The following is a 17367-nucleotide window of genomic DNA, read 5'->3' on the forward strand; positions in this document are numbered from 1 at the left end:
ATCTGCATGATGCACGTTAGACATCCTACAGGGGATTTCTGCAGTGGCCGCAAATATTAGGTCAAGAGTTCAGAAAAAAAAGCAGCAGCCATCGCAACCATTTCTCCAATGTGACACAAGCCAATAACACACACACACACACACACACACACACACACACACACACACACACACACACACACACACACACACACACACACACACACACACACACACACACACACACACACACACACACACACACACACACACACACACACACACACAGCGGGAAGTCTCTTATGGGCAGATGTTTTTTTTTGAAGTAATGTCATGCAGATTTCTCATATCTTTTCCATAAGCATGCACATATCTTTTATTTGTAGATATGAGTTCACACGCAACCCATAGTCATCCCATTGCTATCCTATCCTATCTAAACAAACACCTACACACACAGGAGATGTCTCAGTTCCTGCAGTTGCACCCCTCCAGGGATCCATGCAGGATAGTACAATGTAAATTGTATTCCCTGCTATTGTCTCTGTTTGCCCATTTTTCTTCTGCCTCCTACAAGACACACACACACACACACACACACACACACACACACACACACACACACATATATATATATATATATATATATATATATATATATATATATATATATATATAGGGCTCAGTTCTCCACTACTGCTGCAGGAAAGCCAGCGTTGTTGTTATTATTGTTGTTGTTGTTGAAGATTGCACTGTCAGCGGAAAAAGCTCCTGGTTTCTACATGCTGTGTGTATAAAATATGGGCGGGGAAAGAAAGGGACCCGGCGTGTGTCATTGTGTGTGTGTGTGTGTGTGTGTGTGTGTGTGTGTGTGTGTGTGTGTGTGTGTGTGTGTGTGTGTGTGTGTGTGTGTGTGTGTGTGTGTGTGTGTGTGTGTGTGTGTGTGTGTGTTCAGTGGCCTTGCTCTGTCTCAGCACTGTCATGTGGATTCATAACCCAATCCCACATAAGAACTTTGGAGAAAGGCTTCACTGAAATATCACTCTGGTCTGCCACAAAATACTCAGAGAAATGTTTATGTACTCTAGAAAGGTGCAACAAGGGCAGACATCGATATGTACATCTGACCACCGATTACATTAATACTGACAAGATTAGGGGGGAGACAATAACAGAAAGTAAAACCGGGTTTAAACTGCACTGGACTGTTTAGTGTTTAGTGTCATAATTATTACCTTCATCCTATGACTGAGGCTCATGTTCTGAATCTATGAAAAATGAAGAATCAGACCGAGGTGCAAAAGATGAAAAGCCAGAAGTAGAAAAGTAGCTAGAATAATAAAAAAAAATAAAGTAGTGTGAGAAGGGAGTTAATATAAAGAGAAGACAAAAAGAAAATGTTCAAATGTGAAGAAAATGAAAAAAAAGCAAAAAAAAAAAGAAGAAGGTTGCGAGAAAGAGGTAAAGGTTTGTAATCTGCCATTAATTTGGCTTGTGCTAAACCACAAGGGATGCTGGGAAATCAATGCAGGCTGATTGCTACTTTTCCAGAACTGCAGAAAACACAGAAAGTAACTCGGCTTATTTTTCTGTTCTTGTATTTGCAGCTGTTTCTCTGTACCTCTCTCTCTCACTTTCTGTCACACACACAATCCTGCTTCGGTCAGTTTATTGTGAGAATATTAGACAACTGGAGCTGAACTTACAAAGTGGAGAGTAATGTTAGAAATGTCGCTGCTTGACTAATTGCAATTTGTGAGTGTAGGAGTTTGTTTTGATGTAAGCAAAATTCCGTTTTGGAGTATTTTCACGATGCATGTACACACAAACACACACTCCTCCACACATGATAAGTGTTGGCACTTTGATGACACTTATCCAGTTTGACATTCGCAAACATGGAGCTTGGCAAAAAAGTAACAACGGCCCGTGCCTCCAGGACCGGTGGCTCGGATTGACCCGGGACGCACGCAGAAGCAGATATGTTATCATGCTTGACTCACATCTTCTGAAACTGATTCAGATATACACAAAATAATTTTGCAGTGCATGTTTGCATGAGTTCGCCCAAAGCTCCGACTGTGTCACGAGTGACATTGGAAATGTGTGGTAGTGAAAACTGCCAGCATTTGTCAGCGACAAATCCACTGTTACTGATGTGCAAATTGTGACAGGAAGCTTGTTGACTGGTTGGAATGATGAGAAGTAATGAAGAAGGAAGGGGTGCTGGAAAGCAAGAACAGTCAAGGATCCATTACACAACAGGAAGTGCTCCTTCATGTAATAGTTGTGCAACTCACATGCATTCATAGCACAGATTTCAGGGTCATGCAAAGCCTTTTTGCATCAGAAAGATAAACATGTTCTGCACTCAAAAAGTTGCACTTACACCATCCAGCAATACATTTCTTTTTAAAACTGGTGATGACTCTACTATTTGTGGTTTTACTGTTTTCATGTCTGCGAGTACATTTTAACCTTATAATCATGACACCAGAACATATGCCAGCCACTTGAGATAAAGTTATGGAGGGTGTATTTCATACTATATATATATTATAATTTTTTAATGGTATAGCTTGCTTGTCCAAAACCAACAAGAGCGTATAACACAGATATTCTTCACCCTTGCTTGCCTAAATTCGGGCACAAAAACAACAAGGTCAGGGAAAGATCAGGGCTTCGTTGTTATGGTTACAATAATAATTTTTATGGTAGGGTAAAGGTTAAAAAAAACTATGACTTTCTGATTGAGGTGGGAACTGAACAGCAGCCTCCCATGTTAAAGTTCAATGTTTAACGACCCATCGGTCCCGTCCACACCGGCCCTCGTTGTTACACAGACTTTGTGACTCAATAACTGTCAACTCACTTCTTCTGCTACTATAATAATCATTCATTTCACAATGAAACAACAATGGGTTGTGATAACTTTTGGCACAAGCAATCTTCAGGGAGCCAGTCTCATGAGGCTTTCTTATTGCTCACACATGTTCTTTCTTTCTATACATTCCACATTTTACTGCTTCCTCTCAAGTCAGTAGCATGTTAATGACATTTTTAAGATTTTCAAATGCTATTTAATGTTTCTTCACAATATGTATGTAAACACGCATTGATACATCAGAGAACTGTTCTTTTTTTTTTCTCGAAAAACGCCGGTGTGTTCCAGGCCTAAGAAGTTAAAAGAACTTTTGCTTTCTCACAGACTTCAACACCAGTCACGTGGGTGACAGTTCTGTGTTTGTTCTATCCTACCACTACCAACCGCCTCCGTACGTGGACTTCGTCGCTGTTTCTGACCTCCTTCTTTGACCTGTGTGGTCACAGTGCCGACACCAAAGGGAACCTTTTGCTCTGAAACTAACGGCCTTAACAAAATGACGCTGTTTGACACCCTGGGAATGAGAACACGGTGCTCCTACGCAAAACGTCTGGTTTTTTTTTTTATCAGCGTTAATTGTAATGTAAGGAGAGTTGTTTTCTTTTTTCAACTCAAATCCCAAAATTAATTGACATCCTTTCCAATCGTATTTTTTTCAGCCCCTGGGCAACTGGAGTTCCTTGAGCCCTGGCCAAATTGAGTTTCATTCTGGGGTCTTCAAAAAAATTAGGTGACAATTTGTACCTGGTTCTTGCAATATAGCAATTTATTATGTCCCACACAGAACAGGCAGAAACATGGAGGTGGGCGATATATTCGATACCTCCATAATACATGGATTGTAATAAAAACTGGATATTGCTAGTACTCCTTGTAGACCCAGTGTTCATGAATTGCTTCACGGTGAATCACCCTTCATGTTGTCAATCAGCAACAGAGCGTTTAAAATCTGACTTTTAATCATGAAATATCGTGGAGTATTACTTTAACTCATCAAACCATATTCTGAAACTTCCTGTAGCTCCGCAGAGAGCAAACGTTGATTTGTTTTTTACCCTGCTATTTCTTCTGGGTGTTGGAGCAGCAGTTCACCCAGCGTGCAGTTTAAAAAAAATAAAAAATAAAAGTGGAACTTCCATGGCTTCATTTTTAAAGGAGTTGCAATAACAGAGCAGCAGGAACCAACCCTGTGATGGAAGACGGATATCACTGACTTTTTCACAGTTTTCATCAGGATATGCCTCACATGGGGTTAGCTGAGGCAGCTGGAGAAATTAGAGCCAAACACATTCATCAGATTTACATATATTCATTGATAGTTTTTGGTGTGCGTGTCTCACCCAGTCAACCTCAACACACCTCCGTGTCCTCCGCCTTTCCGTGCTTTCCTTCCTTCGTCCTTCCTTTTCCTATTCCCTGCCCTTCCTCCTTGCACAGACACACACACACCACACACACACATACAGACAAATAAAGATGGTCCCAGCGCTCCCCGTCCCTGTCATTAATTCTGGGCAGTAGGTATAGCTGGCTACCAAGCCATAATATAAGCAGATGAGATTGAGAGAGGGCCAACTTCCTTTAACAAAGAGTCAAAAGGACAAAGCTCGGCCATTGTGAGTCAGGGCCATAATGAAAGCATTAAGATAACTCTTCAATATTTATGAAAGTGTGCTGGTCCCAGGCCATGCGTGCACACGCACACGCACGCACGCAAGCACACACACACACACACACACACACACACACACACACACACACACACACACACACACACACACACACACACACACACACACACACACACACACACACACACACACAGCAGCAGTCTGTTGGGCCATTCATTATAGGAATTGATTTAGTTGAGTTTTCCCTGGTGGTCCCTCTGATATCAAGTTTCATCATTCCATCCAACCTCTCTGTGTGTGTGTGTGTGTGTGTGTGTGTGTGTGTGTGTGTGTGTGTGTGTGTGTGTGTGTGTGTGTGTGTGTGTGTGTGTGTGTGTGTGTGTGTGTGTGTGTGTGTGTGTGTGTGTGTGTGTGTGTGTGTGTGTGTGTGTGCGTGTGTGCGTTTGCATTGAGGAAGAGGTATGTTGTGCTTGTTCTATGCGTGAGCATTCAGGTGGTAGGTTATTGCGTGTCAGAGAGAAATAGAAACACATGATTGTGTGCATCTATGCTTTTACGTTCATGGGTGATGTGTTCACAGGTAAGTAGGAATATTAAAACTGTAACTTTCTAGGGTGCATTTTCTGAGAAGAAAAAGGGGAAGATGTTTTTCAGCCTGTGTACGTGTTGGAAAACCAGAGGAAAAAGGTACGTATTTAAAGAGACACACTGTTACTGGCACTACCAAGGAAGTTAACAATATGTTCTGAATCCACATCAAAATAAAAAAGAGCTATGATCTTTTCACCTAAATGTTATGTATCAAAGCACATTAGAAAAACTAATTCTGCTTCATTAACAAAGAGAAATTGAGATATTTCAAAAAATAAATTGTAAATGGTAGATTTTTTTGTTCTTTAGGTAAACAAGCTCAGTTAAAAGATTTGATTAGAACAACGTGTGAGTACTTTGGGCTCAACTGTTCATAGTTGGCAGGCCTTGAAATAGAGCAGCAAAGCAAAAAGCATAAATGTTGACTGCAAACAGGCAAACAGCAGCTTGTGACAGATGGTGTGCCACTGTGGAAAAATGCATACAACGTCGGTGCAGAGGCAAACATTTAGGGGCTTTAAACCGACGCAGATATTTGCTAAGAAATAATTTGCAGGATTTTGCGGGAGGGAGGGTACAAATAGAAATTAGCTTCACACAGGTCCAGCAATTTCTCCACTAACAGGATATTTAAATAAAAATAAACCACTATAAATTGTGATTAAAAACACTAACAACTTTTCTCTGTGAGAAGTGATCAGAATGTTTGTCATGCCTCACTGGTATTTATAACATTGCTTTTACTTTACACTCACTTTTGACTCCTGGATGGGTGTTACACAGTCTGCAGGTCCATTTTCATTCTCTAGGTGAAGCAATAGATACTGTATGGTTGCCCTTTTCAACCACGCTGCCCAGATAGAACACTTTTGATCTGTTCTATGATCTGCAAGAGGCTGCCTCCGAATCAGGCTGTACCATAGACATATAAGGAAGCAAGCAAGACGACGACTGCTGACTCGGACGGGGGACATCGTCGGGCGGTGGAAAGAGCACTTTGAGGAACTCCTAAACCCGGCCACCATGTCTTCCGGAGAGGAGGCAGCGCAAATGCTTGATTGCAGTTGTTGCTGCTAAGGGTGGCCCAACCAGTTATTAGGTTTAGGGGGCAAACACTTTTTCACACAGGGCCATGTGGGTGTGGATTTTTTTTCTCCCTTAATAATAAAAACATTCATTTAAAAATTGCATTTTGTGTTCACTTGTGTTATCTTTGACTAATATTTAAATTTGTTTGATGATCTGAAACATTTAAGTGCGACAGACATGCAAAAAAATTGGAAATCAGGAAGGGGGCAAACACTTTTTCACACCACTGTATATACATTATACTGTAAGAGTTATTTTTAGCCATACATTTCCATGTTTCCCTTTGACTCATCACAAACTGTAAAAAACACTCTGAACCTTATTCTCCTTGACATTGAAAGACAAAGAGATTGTGAATCTCAACAGAACCATTCGTGGTTAAATAAAGGTTAAATACTTCTTCTTTTTTTAAGTATTCTCTAAGGCTGACGGGGCCCCAGCTATTTTCATATTCGGACACCTTCACCAGCCGTAGGTTAAAATTGTCATCAATATTGTCTGTATTAATCACATATGTCTTTTACCTTTATCAAAGTTGGGATTGAGGAAGCCGTAGATTCTTTTTAATATCTCCTGATGTGCAGTGACAAGGTATGTTCTTTTATTTCCTTTTCTCCCGTCACTTTGTTGTATTGTCTTGCTCCTTCTCTGCTCCCCTTTCTTGTGAGCAATTTATTTCACTTTCAAACAGTTGGTTGTCACAGAAAATTATGTCTTTGCCATTCAGAGAAGGCACAGTCATCAAATAGATGGAGGGGGTGTCTCTCTCAGATTGTTGATATCCAGAACAATAAAATGAAAAAAAAAATAAAGCCTTTTAACTTCCAATTTGGACACTTTGCTGTCATGGCTGCCACTATACATAAGACACAATTCGACAAAGACGTGGTGAAAGATGTTCTATTCAGTATTAACAATCAAAAATGTATGTGGTCTCAACAAGCATCCTTCTTTTTGTCCTATCTTCTGAATCTCTCCATTGTAGGTATCAACTGCAAACTCTTGCCTGCATGAATTGTTTTCTTTAATAATGCTTTTAATTTACTATAATACTTTAAAACGTTACATTCCCTTATGTGTGTAAAGTAAACACATCGTTTACTCAGAAAAGAATCATGAATCCACAGACACTGTAGAATGACAGCAGGCCTGAAATTTAACATTTGAGCCTCCTCCACAGCTTATCCAAATATGCCCTGCGTTCCAATATCCATACTACCATACTATTTAGTATGCCCAAAAAATATTTTGTGTGTTCTGACCCACAATCCTTTGCGCAGCGGAATAAACGTCACATCGACTGAGCTGCCGAGACAGTTGGTGGCGCTAATGCTCTGCCCGCTAAAGGAAGAAGAAGAAGAAGAAGAAGAAAAAGAAGAAGACATCACGCTACCAATTGCGACGGATATGGCAAAGTGGGTCAAAGTTCAAGACGCATTTTTATGATGAAGTAAAATGTCCCAATTGTACACATACTACATGAAACAGTACTGTTGCAATACTTTTTAAGGGAAGCTGTAGTCCGTACTAAAAATAAAGAAAAGTATGCGATTCGGAACGCGGGATGGCCTCCAGGCCTCAGAAACACCAATGCTGTATTCCAAATGGTGCACTTTGAGTGCATAAGTGCATTCACACTGTGAAGTAGCACCAGGATGATGCACTCAAAGCACCCCAAAAAAGAAGTGTGAAATATTGAACACTTTCCACCCTAAACGGCTGCCATCTTGGGTCCGTAGAGGAAGGGGCGGGGCCTCCGGCATGAAGAATTTTCAAATTAAGGCTCTGAGGAAGCTGCAGATGTTCCTGAACACCACACAAAAGTGTGTGTTTTTTTTCTCACTGCTGCTGCTGGACAGAAAATTCAGTGCGTATATTGAGTGTGTTCAACAGAGGGCAAGAAAATATTTTAATTTCTGAGTAAAATAATTAAAGCTGTAGATATTTTGGCGCTGCTGAGGTCATTTCCAGTCAGTGCAGAACAGCAGTGTGCGGATTGAAACAGCACTACTCTGTCACAATTCCTGCACTACACAATAAGAGTCCTAACATGTAAGAGCACTAATCGTTAGGGTACTACGGGAAGTCTGTCATTTGGAGCACAGCACAGTTCACAAACCAACGGGTGGGTTGCTGCCTGGATTTGACCAACAGCAGTTTACCATATATTAGCCTCTTAGAAGACACAATGTGTAACATACTTTACAAGGAAATAATTTAAAGTCACACAACACATAAGCTAAGTGTTTTCAACAAACAGGTTCATGTCAAAATCAAAGAGATTTATGTCGTAATCGAAGAGAAACAGAACAGATCTCTTTTCTAGCTTCCAAACAAAAATGTTTGAATGCTGGGATATAAAACCACACAACAATCATAACTATTATTATTATTAAATTACTACAGTATTAAACTAAATATCATTTGGCCAGTTGCAACCAGTTAAGATAGAAATTGCACCCACCAAGTATCAAACCTGTGCACAACAACAAATCATACACAGCCAAAAAGGTGACTTAACCATAAGTGACATTTAAGGGTTGTAATGTGTCTGCAGGTTGATGAACTTTCAGACAAACAAGCAAACAAGATTGTACCCACTGCGAGCACTCAAACCTCAGCAGCAAGCACAGAGAGCGGGAGGAGGTGTTTGAATTCCCTCCCACATATCTTAATCTACTGAAGTGTCCAACGACGTGTTATTTCCCACTGGTTGTGAGGTCCGATACCAGACAGCTTATTTCATATTTTTTTTAACTGCCCAGTCGCCTCCTGTCCACAGGTGTTGCAGATCATCACCAGTCTCTTCCATCAGTCTTTCTTCTCAGACAGTTATCTTTGGCAGCTGTTTTCTCAAACAGATTCCTGCGGTGCTGTGAACTTCCTCCAAAAACATTGTAGCTGATTCTGCTGAGAAAACTTGCTAACTTCCCAGCTCCTGTTTCATTTCAGTGATGCTGCCAACTAAGTGTTTAGAATTGTGAAAAAGCCACACTGGCTGCTTTTCCTGACAATTTGTGCTAATCAGAGACCTGATCACTGCCACTTTCTCACAGCCATAAAGTTATTAATCATCAATATAAGCTGGGTTCTTTTTTGTAGAGCTGACATGATTCCACCTGTTGCAGCACAGCGGCACATTATAACCGTCCACCAATGATCCAGTCAGCTGACTGATACATTACAAGTCAGAGGGTTGCCTTTGATTTCCTTCCTTCATCATACACAATTGAAACATATAATAGATAAAATAAAGAGTTTACAAAGTGCAAAGAGAATCAACCCTCACAGTTTCTCAGAAACAAGCAACAGTGCAGTGACCAAACGACATGTAGCCACATCAAGCAGGAAGAGACAAGTTTCAAGACTGATCCTTTTGCACACAAACAGAGCACAGCAAAGTGATAGTAACAGAGCAGGGGGAAGTAATAACCTTTGGGACTATGTTTCGCATTCGCATCAATATAAGCACCTGTGTGCATACATCAAACTTTATGTCAAACTTGTGAACTTGGCAACAGAGACCCTTGAAATGCTTTCAGAAAGTCTACGGCAATGAAGTAATAAGCCGGGCAAAGTTTTGAGAGGCAGAACACCATGGTCCAAGACAGAAAACGGCGCGTCATGTCAGGAGCGCAACCTGGTGGGTTTTCATTGACACTCACTGAGTTGCGCACTACGATCTCATTCCCCAGGACCACAGTGTCAACCAGATCGACTGTAATGTCCTGAGGCTTCTGAGAAAAAACATTTGGTGCAAAGGACCTTAAATGTGGCGCAATGACGAGTTTGTTTTTCCAACATGACAACATGTTCCTCACCACCACAACTCACCAAATTTCACTTCCTGCAATTTCCTTCTGTTCCCCAAAACTTTGACACAAATTTTGATGTGAATTGTCTGTTCAGGTTGATTTTAAAATTGCAAAAACCATTGGTCACAACAATGTGTGCAACACAGGTGCTGATGTTGATCAAGCCACAGAACTTGGAATACTTACAGAGGTTTTTGCTTCCCGCTGCTTCATGCAAATCACTGTTCACGTACCACAGGAACAGTCTCTGAACCTTTTGACGCATCTTCATATTATATTCACGCAGGCTTTCCCTCATCTAAGACATGATCTTGCTTGTTAAATGTAACTCTACCAAGATATTTGAGTAACGTCATGTTAAAAATTACATGCAACTTTGGTTCTTCTCTCTATTGACTCCTCCACTTCATTCATCCATCCGCAGATCCATATGTGCACTGATATATCCATTACTCATTCATCACCCATCCTGAAGTGTCTCCATCCTTAAGCATCTCCATTCTGGTACCTCTCTCATTAAGTCACCCTTCTTCCCATCAATCCATCCATCTCTTCTCCCCACTCGCCTCCCCTCCTCCCCTCTAAGTGCCAATCATTAAACTGTCAGTCAGCCAGTTTGCATGTTGACAGGGCCTCAGCAGTCATTTTAGGATTTATGGTGTATGGGTCTAAATGTACAGGTTTCCTCCTGACTAATTTGTCTTTCTTTCACGCTTCCTGATCTCACTTTCTCTTTCATACTTATCTTTCTGACTCCCGGTTTCTTTTCTCAACTACCTTTTATATTTTTATTTATTTCCCCCCGTCTTACCTTCTTTTTAAAACTTTCTACCCTTTATCTTTGTCCTCTTTTTGTCTCCTGTCTTTCCTCCAAACCTGCTGGCTGTCAGGCTTGTTGCTCCCTCATCCATCCATGTATTGTTTTATTATTTTCTATTCATTTTTACAGCCATATCTGTTACCTTCTAACTCTATTCCAGTTCCACAAAGCCACCACGATTTACACCCCTATTGACTCAGCGGCAGGAGCGGTGGATGGTGGGATGTCGTTGGGGTGGGGGGTTGGTTTGAGATACTCCATCACTGACCAGATTTACAAGCCTCCCTTGGACGGTCTCCCCTCCATCCAACCTTTGAAGGGTTCAAGGTTCAATTCCATTTGGAGCCTATTTAGTAAGACTGCCTCCTCCCTCATTTAAAGGGGGAAAAAAAAAGCAATGGCATTTTACACGCAGAGTGATGGCTGTGTATGTTTAGGCATCTGCCAGCCGCGAGGTAGAAAGATTTACGTGTTGGTGCTTGAGGGAGCGAGGGCTTTCGATCCCTGTAGTGTAATATTTTATTGTGTCAGGGATACAACGAGATAGGCCGCTCCTTTCCCCTTCAAGGAAAAAAGAAAAGGCCTGACGCCAGAGTTTTGGACAGGGAAGACTGAAGAGCGAGCGGGAGAAAGGAAGAGAGAGAGAGAAACAGGGAAAAAATGAGCAAAGCATGAGTGGGCATTGTACAGCTTTCAGAGAGCTCAGAATAGAAAGCCCGGGGGTCGTATAGGCATCAATCAAGCCACTGATCAATGAATTGATTAGTAAATCAGGCACCATACAGTAAGTCAAGGCTGAACCTCCATTAGGGAAGAGCTATGTCATCATTACAGACCAGAATCCAAAGGCTTTGGGTAAAAACCCACTATCCATTTTCACAAAGGCTGTACAGAGAGGGTCAATAACAGAAGTACAGGGACAGTGAGTTTAACTTAAGTCTTTTCTTGGTGTTCACTCCTCTACATTGTGAGATGGATTTTTATGTCACAAGCTGCACATTGGGCAAAAAGAGCTACAGTTGCTGGAGCAGTAAGGACACAATACAATTATCATTTACATTTATTGCAATAAAATATTCTTCTACTTGTACGAAATACATTTTGATTATCTAGGACTGCAATCACCCTGGTGTGAGTTTTGTTCACTCTTAAATGATGAGGACAAATCCCACTGAAAGTGAACCTGGTAGACATTTTCCTCTTAGTAAAAACTTTTCATTTGGCAGAGTGGTTTTCAATTAAATTTAGAAAAGAAACAAAATAACAAAACAAAAAATATTAACATCTTTCAGTTGCAATCTAATATGAGGTGTGATTAAAAGGTTCTGAAACTGTTCCTGTTGTGCGGGAAGGGTGTGCAGCTCAGTAATGCAGATGAGCTGGGGGAAGCAATCATTTTTGTGAGAAAGTATTGAAGTTAGGTCGCCTGCTCAGCATCAGCATCTGAGTTACCACTTTTTATTTTATTTTTTACCACTGCTATGTGCACATGAATTACACCATGGATACTTGAGCAGAGAGCACACAACACATTTTGTGCCAAACTCTGGCAATGTGAAATTCTTCAGAAAACCTACGGCAATAAAGATCCGGGTGAGGTGTTGTTCGGGGCATTCGTGCTTCAAGAGGGGCAAAACATCGCTTCCAAAGATGGAACAAGGCGGTTGGGAGCTCAACCAGGTGGGTTTTAATTTGTGGAGTCAAATTATCCCTCACGGTCAAACTGTCAACAACAAATTCTACTGTGACGTTCTGAGGTGTCCGAGGGGACACATTCGGTGCAACCCTCCTGATTTGCGGCGCAATGGCACTTTGGTTCTCTAACATGACAACACACCGGCTCAGCACGTCATCATGTTTCTTGAATTTCTTGCCTGCAAAACAACACAATTGTCACTCCACACAACCACGACTTGCAACTTCTTTCTATTGCACAAACATTTGACACCAAATTTGATGTGAGCTTTCTGCTCATGTTTTAGGTCCTTGATGAAATTGAAAACGCATATGCACCACTAGCGATGAACGTTATAGCTACCCTGTGCTCCATGCACTTCACTGTGCTGTGCTCCATTTGCACGTAACAGGAACATTTTCTGAACCTTTTAATCGAGCCTTGTATTGATGACTGTTACCAGAAAGCATATACAGCAGTGTTGTTTTCATCGATACTCAGAGTTTCTAATAAATTGCCCCTGACACTGAAGGACAAAGGGCAAGAAAGTTCAAATGAGCATCTTTTTGGTATATAACTACTCAATATAATACATTATTATATGATTTTGGAGTTGTGTGTGTGTGGAACTTTGGCTAAAGGCAGCATTTTCTGTACACACTGTCCTTCTAAAAGTTTTGTTCCTGTGCAGTTTGACATTATTTTACATTAAAATAAGATTAATAAGAAACATCATGCTGCCAGGATTAATGAGGAAACTTTTATTCAAAACGTATGGATAAGCTTTTCAGTGCCAATGCTAAATGTTCATATTGCACAAATCTGTCAAATGTAACTTGGCTCTTGAAAACAGTAAGGTGACCATACATTGTAATGATTATGTTCAAGCAACTCACAACACTTCAATAAAGATAGAGCAAGATCATGGTCTTTGTAAAAGTACTGAACACTTTTCACTAACCCTGCAACCAAAGACATCTCAAAGTTCTTTAAATTCTGTTCTAGTTCTGGTAGGTTTGCCTCAGAGCCATCATTTTCTCCTCGATCTCAACACTTGCAAAGTAAACTGTGAAGTTTGCACAATAATACCCGACATATGCTCAACAGTATCCTACTATATCCATGTTTGTGCTTCTCCATACACAGTACGTGATTGGCTGGTGCAGGACACATTCACTCCTTTAAAGGTGCATCTGCCATAATCTCATTAAGACATTTTTATGCTGCTCCATAAACATAAATAAACACACAAGCGTACAAATTATTTAACACCTGCCCACACAAACACAAACACACACACACACACACACACACACACACACACACACACACACACACACACACACACACACACACACACACACACACACACACACACATACACACACACACACACCTTTGCTCACCTCTGTTTTACACAGAATTATTGATCATTGTATTTGACAGACTGTAGTGTTTAATGGAATGGGAATCTGCTGAGGCAGTTGTGGCGAGGCAGCTAATGGACTGTATGACATACACACACATACTGAAAAAACAGCTGCATTTCCTACAGCCAGTCTATGTTTCCTGAGGGACTGCTAGCTCAGCACTGGCCCTGTGATAATGTGCCATTTTCCTTTATGCATAAAAGCTGTGTGATATCATTTATGACTTTATAACCTGCTCTGGTATCAGTGCAGCAGTGTTAATGTCCTCCTGATGTTCTCTAGAAGAGACAGCAGTATGTATTTAGTCTGCTGTGATAGACGTCCAGCTCACAGGCACATTCTCAAACAAACCATTTTGTTGTACTACAACAATAATAAAATCCCAGATACACTGCTATATCTTTCTTTTAAACTAAAACAGGAATCCCACAGAGCTCTGTTCTTGAGCCACTTTTTTTTTTTTTTTAAATTTAATGAACAATGTCTTTGAGCATAAGATGTATGCAGGTGATATTGTCATGAATGTACCCAGTAAGCCAGCTTGGTCTATTTCCAAGCCAATAACATCACACCACTGCCATCTACTCATGAAATTCAGTATGTTTTAATCCTTTTATTTAATTTGATAATCATATGCAATCTTTAACACATCTCTCTATGAGGCTCCATGAGCTCAGTGATCGGGTTCCTCTGAGGGTTTCTGGCTCAGTAACATGAGGAGTTTCCAGTGGGAATTGAAAGGTGACCATCCATAAATCATAATTTGGATAAACAGTGTTACTGGTTGTGGCACCAACATATGGGACTCAAACTGGATTTTAATCATTTCCTCGTGATTGATCTTTTTTTTTTTTTCATATTAATAGTGACGTTAAGGCGAATTCAAATTCTATTTTGGCTGTGGAAGGTATGCAATTCTACAAACAGTCCATCCTCATACTGAAAATGACAATATTGGTGGATTGTTGAAGAATGATAAACGCACCTGTATTGATGTTTATTGTGACCTCTAGAGGTCGTAGTGATTATTACAGGAGCAACAGAGTTACAAAGGGCGGGGGTTGGTTGGACCAAACACAGCATTTTAACCAAGGAGTATGAAATGAATTTACCTAAATTAATTATTTTAATTTAGGTAATGTCTTTAACTTATGTCACACACATAACACAACTAATGTAACAAATGCAAACCACGATCTTTTCCTAAACTTGCAACATTCACCACAACTTTACTATTGTTACAAAGATGACAAATGACTGCTCCACTTGTCACTGGTGCTCTCACATAGTCAAATTACCTAATCTGTCATGTCGGTGTGAGGATGTGTTGGTCCTATAGACACTGCTTTAAACACTTGTATAAACCAAACTCTTGTTTTGTTCTGGTATGAGAATGTGTCAAATAGGTCCTGTGATGATTAATTATTGGTCACCCTCACTTCAAACAGGTGACTATTGAAAGAGACAACATAGAAGAGGAGAAATTCAGGAAATGGACGGATTGCAGTAATAGTGCAATGTGATATATATAATTATGTATACAATGTGGGGAATCCTTTCTTCCATATTATGCTTAAGTTAGTGCTGCAGTAGAAGTGCTGTTTGAAAGATCCAGATTTGCTTTCCTTTCAGCTGTCAGGAGATTTAAGGACCAGGAGACGACATGGCCGACTACACCTGGTTTTGCATTGCTGAGTGACGTTTATGAAATTCTTTTCATCATGTCAGCAATGGAAGCAGGATAAGAGCATGAATTGGGACTTCTCTAGTGGTTACCAAAGTAATATATTATTGGATAGGTTGAAAAAAAAAAAAAAGCATCAGTGTCACCTCTGCTCTCGCTCACCCTTTGTATATTTCCTCATCCACCTCTTCTGTCTACTAACTGGAGCATCAGGAATGACACTAAAATAGTTTTTTTGAAAATAATATGTAATTTGCAAGAATATGCATTATGAGTGAGGAAGCATACATGACAGACACAATTCCAACTCTATTTTAAACTAAAGAGTATCGAGTGTCTGCTCTTATCTTCTGACGTCAATTACAGTGTGTGAAATTATGCGCGTGTGCACCGTATATGTGCAAAGACACGTTTGTGAGTGTGTGTGTGTGTGTGTGTGTGTGTGTGTGTGTGTGTGTGTGTGTGTGTGTGTGTGTGTGTGTGTGTGTGTGTGTGTGTGTGTGTGTGTGTGTGTGTTTGTGAGTGTGTGCTATGAACACATGCATAAGCCATGTGAGTGTTCCTGCCATCTGGCACTGTGCATATTTGTCTATTTGCTGTTGTGTAGATGTGTGACTGTGTACTCTGAGGACCTTCCTTCAATATATCTGACTTACAGTAGTGATTTGAAGAGCAGGAAGCTGGGAGAGATGCCATTTTTGTGTTAGTTAACAAAGGACAGGAGAAAAAAGGTAGAGGATGATGTGGTAGTGTAAAAAAAAAATGTAAACACTGAATGACAACTAGAGAAGGAATATGACGATGATCAGAGAAGGTGAGAGTATGGTTTCTCGGTTTATCCCACTTTTGAACAAATTCCCTATGTCGTACATTACTAGATGCTGTGCCTAATCAAACTCCACCAGTAATTCTTTCACAACATAGGCAATAACCTACTCTGTAGCATTGCTAGCTTGTCTGCTCGGATTGTTTTCATTTATTTGCGTAAAAACAGCTGCATACATGTAATTTCATATAAAAGTGGATGTAGCCTCTGGGTGTGAAAAATGAGGCCGATGTAGAAGTGTTTTAAACTGAGTGGCTCGAGGGGTTGGCTCCAAAAGGCCTCCGGCTCCACAGAATCCCATTCAACTAGTCACATAAAATTCTAAGTCAATAAAATTTCCCCACGAGTTGTGTTGCTTTTGCTTATTAGTTTTCTGGTGATGCATCTGAAAATAATCCCATCATAAATTAGAACATAAACCTCAAAAAGCAGTGGTTTTTTTTTGTTTTTTTTTTTAAACAGTGTCTGTTTGATTGACAGGCCTGTGGTGCAGTCAGGTTACAGCTATCGTAGTATTAGGATGTAGTATTGCCGGGCTTCAAATCAGATTGAGTCAGATCCAAATATGGTCACCTCCGGTTCCAAAACACTCCCAACTAGCAGGATAACGCCGAACTCCAAAACTCACGGCTTCACACATTTCCATCATTCTTTCTTTAATGTGTCTTTTACGTGCCTCCCAACTTTGCAAGCATGCGCTACTAAAAAAAAAAAAAAAGACTGGTTCATTAAAATGGGATTTAATTATTTTTACAATTCTATAAGCTCACTCAGAATGAATGGCTGTAATGTAATATAAAAGACAAAACAACTCATTAGACAACGCTGTCCAAACCACAGCTACTGGTACCAGAACAATAATAATTGAACACCACAGTGTACTAATTGCTCCCATAGCCAACAGGGGTCAACAAGTATGTATGAAAATTCACTTGCTAGCGAT

Source organism: Brachyistius frenatus, unplaced genomic scaffold (assembly GCF_029030835.1).
Source record: "Brachyistius frenatus isolate BFR_SWC_R1_liver_20210118 unplaced genomic scaffold, ASM2903083v1 Contig_63, whole genome shotgun sequence".
Classification (NCBI taxonomy): domain Eukaryota; kingdom Metazoa; phylum Chordata; class Actinopteri; family Embiotocidae; genus Brachyistius; species Brachyistius frenatus.